The following is a 9,601-nucleotide window of genomic DNA, read 5'->3' as shown; positions in this document are numbered from 1 at the left end:
TTAAACTAATTGGCCTTCATTGGCAGATTTGAACTGCTTGGCCCCCATTGCCAGTGTTCTCTCCCTATTGGCTGCACACTCCCAGGAAGGGCCAATCAGGTAGTTGTTTGCATGCAATTTGAACTGATAGTCCCTCATTGGCAGAGTGCAATTTGCATTGCTTGGCCCTAATTGGCAGAGTGTTCTCTCCCTATTGGCAGCACACCCCCAGGAAAAATCAGGTAGGGAGTGGGTTGACTGCATGCAACTTCAACTTTATAATATTTAGTGATGAACTTTTTTGTGCATGCACACTTCCTCAGATATAATTGTGTGTGCAAACAAAAGCTCATACTTTGAATAAAAATGTGTTGGTCTTAATTTGTTGGACTTTAAATTTGTTTGGCTGCTTCAGACCCACTTGAATCTAACCTCATGGAGGATGAAACTGCCATCTCCACATGGCTTCAATACAAATTGGGCCTTGTGTGGGTCTGCAGTTTGCTTTTTATTAGTGGGTGGGGATCTGTGAGCTGTTTTCTCTTTAAAAGTCGAAGTAAAGCCCTTACATGCATCAAAGCCATGGAAAGGAAGGGAACCCATGAACAGACATGTGATCAATACACAGGTGGTATGCAGTCTGATGGTTTTGTGCTCACTTTTTACCAAGACTTGATTCAGCTGTACTTTCTCTTTCCCTTTTAACCCCACTTATCTTCTCTGCAGCTTGAAGACTCCATACTGAGCACACAAGGTTTGTGCTATATAAAAATTTTATAAGCATGTGGTGACATGTCAGAATTAATGACATAGAATGACCATTTGAAGAAATGTAATAGCAGTGTCAGTTCGGAGGGAGCGAAGTCAAGTGTAGTTACATGGGTCCTATGTTGTAAGCTAGCATGAAATGTCTCCCTGAATAATGTCAGTGCTGCTCACTCAGCGTGGAAATTAAGGTGACGGGATTAACAGATTCACTTGTGCTTCAGAATACTGGGAAATTTTCTTAATTTGTCTGAAGGTGTTGTATCTTGATAATTTATTGGAGACATTTATATGGCCACTGTTTTTCTGAGCATCTCAGGAGACAAAGCAGGTTACAACAATACAAAAAGCATTTTATAAAACAAACATTAAAATAACATATATATTAAATTGAAATGATTTAAAAACACAATACCTAATCCCTCTGTGCTTGGGGAGGTCGTGGCAAGCTTTGTTCTCCCCATGACTCCATGCAAGCCAGGGTGGTGTATTAGCTGGAGGGTCGGTCTAGGAACTACAAGATCTTTGCTTTGCCCGTGAAACTGACCAAGTGACCTTCGTCTATCTGAGCTACCTCAATTGGTTGTTGGCAAATTACAATTAAGAAAAAAGGGACATTATGCTGAGGTTCTCACTTAGGAAGTGTGGTGGAAGTGTACAAAAAAAAAATAATGCTTGTATTTATACAGGCTATATGGCTCTTCCTCCTCTCTCCAGGGCATGCCTTTTGCTGCCACTTTTTCCATGTGCAGTATAGCACATATGGATCTGATGCTGTCAAATTAATTGAACAACAAGCAATTGGTTCCTCTTTAACGATGCCCCAGATATATCCTCTAATGCAGATGGTCCCCACTGCAGAAATTTTAGGGACAAGCCTGGTCCTTTTAAAACAAAGGCCAAAACAAATGGCTATACAAATAGCCATTCAGGCAAGCTCAAGGATTTGAATGCAACTGGTAGAATTTTTGAACAGCTCTCCATCCCATTCATTTCAAGTTGCAACTGCTTTGGAAGCGTTGCCATGTCAAAAATAGGCTTCCATGCAGCAGGCAGTGAAGTGGGGCTGAAAGGAAGTCTTACTGTATGCCTTTGGGTGTACCGAATGTGTTTTGCACTCACACACCGTGGAGGTTGGGTCACTCCCTGTCTGCTGACTGACTAGCAAAACACGGAGCTCATTCTGGGCAGGTGCATCATATGTGGGCACCCTCGCTGCGGCCACCTTAGACACAGACTTGCTCATGGCTTTGGATTTTATTTAGTTATTGAGGCCAAGTGTACATCTTAGGGACAGGGACCACCAGGTAATTGGAATTTGTTTGTATATTTGTTTATTAATTATTAAATGTATATCCTGCCTTCCTCCTTGGACTCAAGGCAGGTTACAAAGAATAAAAATCCCACCCTACAATAGTGTTTTCCCAAAAAGTTAAAATGGTAAGATCCCTCCTAGAATGCAATGCTCTATGGGGGCATAGTCAGCCAGGAAGTCCCTCAGTATGTGGGGCCCAAACAGCATTTGTCCCCCCAAGGTAAAAGGCATCCCCTGTGCAAGCACCGGGTCATGTCTGACCCTTGGGGTGATGCCCTCTAGCATTTTCATGGCAGACTCAATACGGGGTGGTTTGCCAGTGCCTTCCCCAGTCATTACCATTTGTCCCCCAAAACAAGGAGTCAATTGTCCCCACATAGTCGCTCATCTTTCCACTCCTGCCAAGCCATATTGTGATGGTGTCCTCTGTCCTAAGTCAAAATTCCATGAGTGCCTAAAGACTTAAGGTTATGCAGACACTCCCACAATACTTGGTTTTTTCTATTACCACTCTTTTGCTCTCTGAAATTCCTCAAGGATTGCACATAAGGAGGAATCCCCAAATTTATTCAGAATTTTGCTTTAGGTGAAATATTACCAAAAACTTCCCATAAATGCCACTATTCCTGTCACTTTTTAGATATGCAATTTATGAGATTGTAGCCTTAAGCCTCCCTTCGTTTCTTGTCCTCTATTAGAATCCTGACCTTTGAGAAGCCATTGAATATAAAAACAAGGTTATGTTGAATGGTAAGTTTGGATTTGTGGCAGAGATTGGGAGGGCTAGGAAAAAAAGAAGGTGACATACAAATTAAGACATGGCTTTGTTTTTATATTTTTAAGCCGTGTGGATATATGAAGAGCTCTGCAGTAAGAAGCATTGGGAAGCACTATGATCATGGCATATAAAATATTAAGCTTGCTGGAGGATGGAAATGATCGAGCAATCTGTCTTTTGATGTTGAATTGCATTTTGCTAACTCTCTCATATTTATTTCCTTTATCTATGGGGTCCAATAGAGATCCAAGGTGGTTTACATTGTTTTCCTCTCCTCCATGTTTTCCTTAGAATAACAGATATTTTAGGCTGAGTGTGTCTGATTGGCTCAACTTCCATGCCAGACTGGGGATTCGAACCTGGGTCTCCAAGGTCCTAGTCCAGTATAATAACCATTATACAATAATGGCTTTCATATGCTGCTGTTATTTTGAGGAGTTCCAGTAGCGTAGTACTGCCTTGACAGTAATTTAACTAGGAAATTAGCGAGGGAAGCAAGATGAAATCTGACTCATTGGGTCATCAGCTGGTATCTCAGGAGCAAGAGAGGCCTATAAAGGCAGTGATAGCAGTGGGCGTTTTTAGTGACGCTCTTTGGGAAATGATCTAAGACAGCCATCCCAAATCAATGGTTTAGATTGGTCCACCTGGAAAACCAGTTGCCAACCTAGACTGTTAATCTCAGAAGAAAGGACTTGGTAGAACTTTAACCTCACAGATACTGAGGCAAAATAATTCAAGTTACGCAAGAAACGAGGAACCATTTGAGGATCTGGGTTTTGAACCCCATTACAAGCAGCAGAGAATGATCTGACCCACAATCTATTTCCTTTCACCTTGATATTATCTTTTTTTTTTAAAGGCTTTTATTTCTGAAGCTGTTCTCTGTTGCATTCCTAAAATGGCCTTTTACTCTTAGATGAGTTCTGTAGCAAGCAGCGTCTTGTGCCTCTATCTTTTCAACCTAAATGAAAACCAAGAGCATGTGAGTGGTTGCAGTTTAGTCCTGAGAACTGACTTGTGTCCAAATTCCAATCATCTGCTCAGAAGAACACCTGTCATTTCTTAGAGCATCAGTTATCTAGAAAAAGCCAAGTATTTTATAGCACCCTAGCAGTAAGGGTTTTTTTCTGTGTGTGTGTGTGTGTTTTGTACCCAGTAAGCAAAAGAACTAGATGCCTTTCTCATCATTCAAGAGTGTTAAGAAGCATTAATGAGGCACTCCTGTTAAGTCGTGCAAATCCCAGGAATTGATTAGATGATTAATGAGCAGACACTGACCATGGGTGGAGAGTGTCTCTAAGCACCAGAGACCATTGATCCATAGCGGTGCTGACTTGCAAATTCTTATTGAGGTTCTATGATTGTTCATCCATATGCAGACACAGGGGTAGTCAAACTGCGGCCCTCCAGATGTCCGTGGACTACAATTCCCAGGAGCCCCTGCCAGCATTTGCTGGCAGGGGCTCCTGGGAATTGTAGTCCACGGCCATCTGGAGGGCCGCAGTTTGACTACCCCTGAGCATATCAAGAGGAAAGGCAGAACCTTTTTTTCCACTGACGGTTGTTTTTTCTATGTGAACGTTCTTGCATTGTTATGGGAAGCTACCAGCTGCAGAAAATAGTGCAGCCCTGACATAGGTAAGTGGGATGCAGTAAGAACTAAGCCTCCAAATACAAACTCACTGAAAGCCTGCTGTTTATTGGCAGGCAGCAGGAAGGGGTCACACTTCATTTGTTATGAGGGCTGGATCTGACATAAATATCGCTTTGTTGGGCTGGGCCATGTGCGCCATAAAATGTAATGCCAGGTACCAGAGATATAAACTTTATAAAGGACAGAGGCAAACCCAATTAATGATATTGTTTTTTGCTCAAAATATAAACAAAAGCAATTGATTCCTGGCAGGGAAAGCAATTAATTTATTGTGAAACCCACAAAAGCCACAATAAATGTATTTAATCATATGCAAGACTGGGTATTCACCCAAGAGATGCCATAAAAAGCGGCTGTATTACATTTTTGTACAAATTAGTTACTTTGTGTGTGTGTGTGTAGCACTTTTAGGAGATAAGTCATCTTCCCTGCAAGTAAATAAGGCAGTTTTTCTGCACCCCCATACATCCAGCCTCAGCAGCTAAGCTGATCAGTCTCTCATTCTTTGGGCCATTCCGCACAACTTAAATGTAGCTGAAGTCTTACCTTTTGTAAACTCTATTAATTTAACGTCTCGCATGACGTCGTTAACAAACCGCAAAAGTCCCGCCAAACTCCAGCAACAATTGGAATTTTATAGCACTTAGGGGGAAATCCAGAATATTGGATTCCCCCTGAAAAAACTGCTACACTTCTGAGTACAAGCCGCACCACATCAGCGAAAGACATGTGCATTCTCAAAATAGCTGTAGAAAGTATGTCCCTCCCTAGCTCTCGCCCCCAAACTTCCGGAGACGCGATCACCATTTCCCCCCCCCCCTTAATCCAGTGAAAGCAGGGAATAAGCGAGGCGTCTTCTGATGAAATCCCTCCACGAGCAATTTAGAAGTGCTTAACAGTAAAACAAAGCTCCCTTCTGCAATTGCCTTTAAAGTTTCCGAGCACAATACAGGCCCCTGTTCAACACTGCCCGTTATTTCAGCCAGAAATTGCACCTATTGGGGGGAAACAAATTGTTTTTACTTGAAGAGCTGTAAACGATTAAGCACCAGCTCCTAGGCCACCCAAAAAGGTCTTTCTGAGACACTGATTGAACAAATATTTGTTGCTACTGGTGTTTTCGGGTTTTTAAAAAACAGTTTTTAAAGAGAAAGGGGCTTTTGGGGAGCATGAACACAACAGTTCATTGGCTGTTCTGTTTGATTGATGGCCAGGGGAGGGAAGAAGTGCTGAAAAATATTGCTTCCTTTGTTGCAATTCCAGCGAGACTGGAAACCTGTGGGGAATGAATAGACCACTACTGGAACTTCAATATTCCGCTAGAATTGAAGGTGTGCAGAATTACGAAATTCCGCTATTACATATAGCGTTTCTGCATACTACAAACATTTTGCAATATTGGTCATTGTGTGGAATGGCCCTTTGTTTCCTCTTATCTCCTATGCTACTTCTGAGGATCTTGAGCAGACACACTTGTCTTCCCCCTCCATTTCCCCATCCCCAACAACTGTATGAGGTGGACCAGGCTGAGCAACTAGCCATGGGTACCCAGACAACAAGGTCCTGGATGAGGAGGGGGTGTCTGAACCTGGATCTCACAGATGTTCTCATCCCTCCTGTGTCTCCCCCAGAAGTAATTTTTTGGCCTCCCATGACCACTTTTGCTTCATGGGCTGAGAACAGATTGGGCGGTGGGGGGGGGGGGAGAGAAGCGAGGTTGAAATCCCCTATCTGCCCTGACACTTATTCTGCCTCCTGGCTCTGTGACTATTCAGATGTAAGGTAGCAACAGTGGTGCCTCTTTTTCCCTTTGTTCCTCCACTCACTTCCATGGCCAGAACATCATTGCCCTCAGAGTGGCATACACAAGACAGCCCAGGTGCCTGCCAGTCCACATGCTGGCCCTCCTCCTACTCCTCTCTACCACACTGCCCCCCTTCCTTCTTTGGCAAACTGCCTTTCTACATTCCCAGTCTTGCCAACCCCCCTCACAGCTACCATTTGAAAAAAACGCAATGCCAGTTGGTGTGAAACTGGCGATACTGGCCAACTGGCTCTGCCTCCCCATGTAGTGCCTTTGCCAATCCTTGCTGAGCTGCAGTCAGAGAAGGTGGGAGGGAAAAACATAATGCCTCCTCTTTCTCCTCCTTTGCTGCCATTTCCTCACAAGTATTTTACCTCAACTTCTTAGTCCTGCCCCCTGGCCTATTCCTTTCTATTTCTTGACAGCATAGACCACACACCTCAGCACATGTGCCTGCTTACCCCACTCCTCAAGTATCCTCTTGTGTTCCCTCCCTCCCACCAGTTACCTGAAGGCCAGAAAAGAGCCCTGGAGGGGTCAGTTCAGGGCTGGGTAACATTAATGGTTGGTTTATCTGTTCCAGACAGTTTTCCTGCCAGCATATGCTTTTGAAATAGTTTTTTTTTTTTATTAAATGCTTTTTTTGGAAAAAAAGATAAAAAATTATAATACTAAAGAAAGAAGAAAAAGGAAGTCTATCCTTATCCATTGTTGTTGTTGTTGTGCGAAGTCGTGTCCAATCCATCGCGACCCCATGAACAATGATCCTCCAGGCCTTCCTGTCCTCTACCATTCCCCAGAGTCCATTTAAGTTTGCACCTACTGCTTCAGTGACTCCATCCAGCCACCCCATTCTCTGTCGTCCCCTTCTTCTTTTGCCCTCGATCGCTCCCAGCATTAGCCTCTTCTCCAGGGAGTCCTTCCTTCTCATGAGGTGGCCAAAGTATCCATTGTTGCTCCTCTATATATTTCTGAAACAGCCTAGGGGGTGGGACGTGTCCGGCTGTCAAAGTTGGAATAGGGCCAATCAGGCTGCAGCCAGCTTTGCCCTGATTGGCCCTGCCCCTGCAGCTTCTGTCTTCCGGCACTGAACTCTTTGCTTTCAGACGCCTCAGTGCCTGGAGCCAGCAGCAGATGAGAAGGCCCTGGGCAAAGGGTTGTGGTGGAGGGCTGGCTACCAAGGGCCTCTTGACATGCTAGGCTGGGCCTGCTGATGAGGGCCTCCCGGCCTACTGACTGCCTGCTAAGGAGCTCTGTCTCGGCCCTGCTAACGAGCTGCCCAACCCCCACCCACCCCACTTGATTTGGCTGCGAGCTGCGGCCCAAAGGCACCTTAAGCTGCCTGGCCAGGGGAGGGGACCCTTTCAGTGTCTGTTTTTAGGAACGGGCTTTGAAGCTAGTACATATATAAAGCAATGTCAGAAACTTATCACTCACCCTACAATTATAAAGGGGAAAAAATCTTTTTTTAAATCATCAACGGCACAAGTCATAAGTTAATTTTTTGTCATGCAAGAAGTCTATAAAGATTTTCATTTAATAATGAATGTAGAAATTGCCTTTTCTCTAATCAAAGTAAGTTTATTCATTTCTGCAAGCTCCATCATCTTTACCAACCAATTCTCTCTTGTGGGGAATGTGAAACTTTCCCCTTTTTTAAGGCATATAAAAGTATTGCTGCTGTTATGATATATAAAAAATTAAGCTCCATGGCTTGTTTCTGATTGTCTGTCTATTAATTCTAAAAGAAAAGCCTCTGGTTTCATTTGTACATTAGTCTTTAGAATCTTAAGGATTAATAAATGCATTTTAGCCATTTTTTTAGCTTTCTTGTACATCCATGATAAAAGGTAAAATGTCCCAGCATGTTGTTCATATTTCCAATTTACATTTGAAATATTGTTATACATTTTAGCTAATGAATCTGCTGACATACACCAACAATACATCATTTTATTAGAATCTCTTTTAAAACTGGAGTTTTAATGTAAATTTAACACTGTTCAGCAACATAACCATTTCCACACGGAAGGGTAAAACACAAGTGGCTTCCTGCTTGCAAACACAGGATAGTCAATCTGTGTTTGCAGCCCTCCTCATGGGGAGACCCCTCCCACATTTTCCCTCTGCCCCATCACAGCTTTTTGCCTCTTTATGAGGTTGCAAGGGAAAGCAAGCCAAACTTCTCATTCCTTGGTTTATCGATCACTGCAGGTCACCAATCACAGCATAGCAGTTCTCTCATGGACTGAAACTTTCTCCCTCAGCCCATCCCTGTTACTTTGCACAATACCACAGCGCAGATGCATTATAAAATAAAAAATCAACACTGCCAGAACAATAACGCATTCCCTCCCCCTTTTTGGGGGGGGGGGTTCATGGTTGTTCAGAATTTATTTCTGTCTGGGTAGATTTCTGAGAAACTGAACATGGTCCCTGGAGCCCAAAAAGACATTTTGCGTAAATGGTTGGCTTTAAAACAAGGTACTCAGACCCCTGTATGATCAGGAGAAGGCAACCCAATTACCTGCCTCCCCCTCTTAAAGAAGATTTTATTTCACCTTTAACAATGTAGGTTTGCAGTCACACTGCAACATGGACCACACCATTTAAAAAATAAATTACCTGGATTCCCAAAATTGTGAGTTAAAAATGTCCAAATCGTGGCCCAGCTACTGGACAGCCTTGGGATGCAAGTGACGTCATGTGGAGGGGGCTCTAAAAGCCACCATCATTCAAAGGCTGTTCAAAAACGTTTTCTCTGTGCAGAAATGGTCCATAATTTCCTATTGTTCCATTTGTATTCTATATCCAAAGTTTTTAGCCCATGTTTTTATAGATTTTTTTGTTTGTTCTTTCTTTGTCTCAAGTTTATGCATTTTTGCAATAACTTGTTTTGTTCATAATTCTGTTTAAATTCAATCTGAGAGTGTTCAAAACTAGAATATCTTTTATCTGTTTTAAACCTTTGTAATAATTCTGCATAAAAGAACCATTAACAGATATATCCTTCTGTTATCAACTCTTCTCTTAATTTCATTTTACATTCCTCTTGGGAGAAATCTAATATGTCACGATATGTTAGCCCCTTAAAGTTATCGTTTTGTGTCTAAAAATGCTTCTTGTGTTGAGAGCCAAAAAGGGGGGTTTGGAAACACTCTAAGTTTGTACTTACTCCATATTCTCAAATGGCACATCTTACAGAATGTTTTTTTTATTATTCTCATTAACCTTAATTTGATCATGCCACAAAGAAACATGCCCTTCTAACTCCAATAATTTTTCATTTCTCAACAGTCATTT

At 42.6% G+C, this 9,601-nt stretch overlaps 1 long non-coding RNA gene across 1 annotated transcript in view; it reads left to right on the top strand.

The window, feature by feature from the left end:
• Nucleotides 1-589: 589 nt before the first annotated feature.
• The window catches only part of LOC143841855 (uncharacterized), a 92,852-nt gene continuing 83,840 nt past the window's right edge, over nucleotides 590-9,601 (top strand). The window contains exon 1 of the long non-coding RNA XR_013232899.1: nucleotides 590-733. This is a non-coding gene — a long non-coding RNA (uncharacterized LOC143841855). The remainder of the gene's footprint in view (nucleotides 734-9,601) is intronic.

The sequence above is a fragment of the Paroedura picta genome, chromosome 7, assembly GCF_049243985.1.
Source record: "Paroedura picta isolate Pp20150507F chromosome 7, Ppicta_v3.0, whole genome shotgun sequence".
Taxonomy (NCBI): Eukaryota; Metazoa; Chordata; class Lepidosauria; order Squamata; family Gekkonidae; genus Paroedura; species Paroedura picta.
This window is presented reverse-complemented; position numbering and strand designations above follow the sequence as displayed.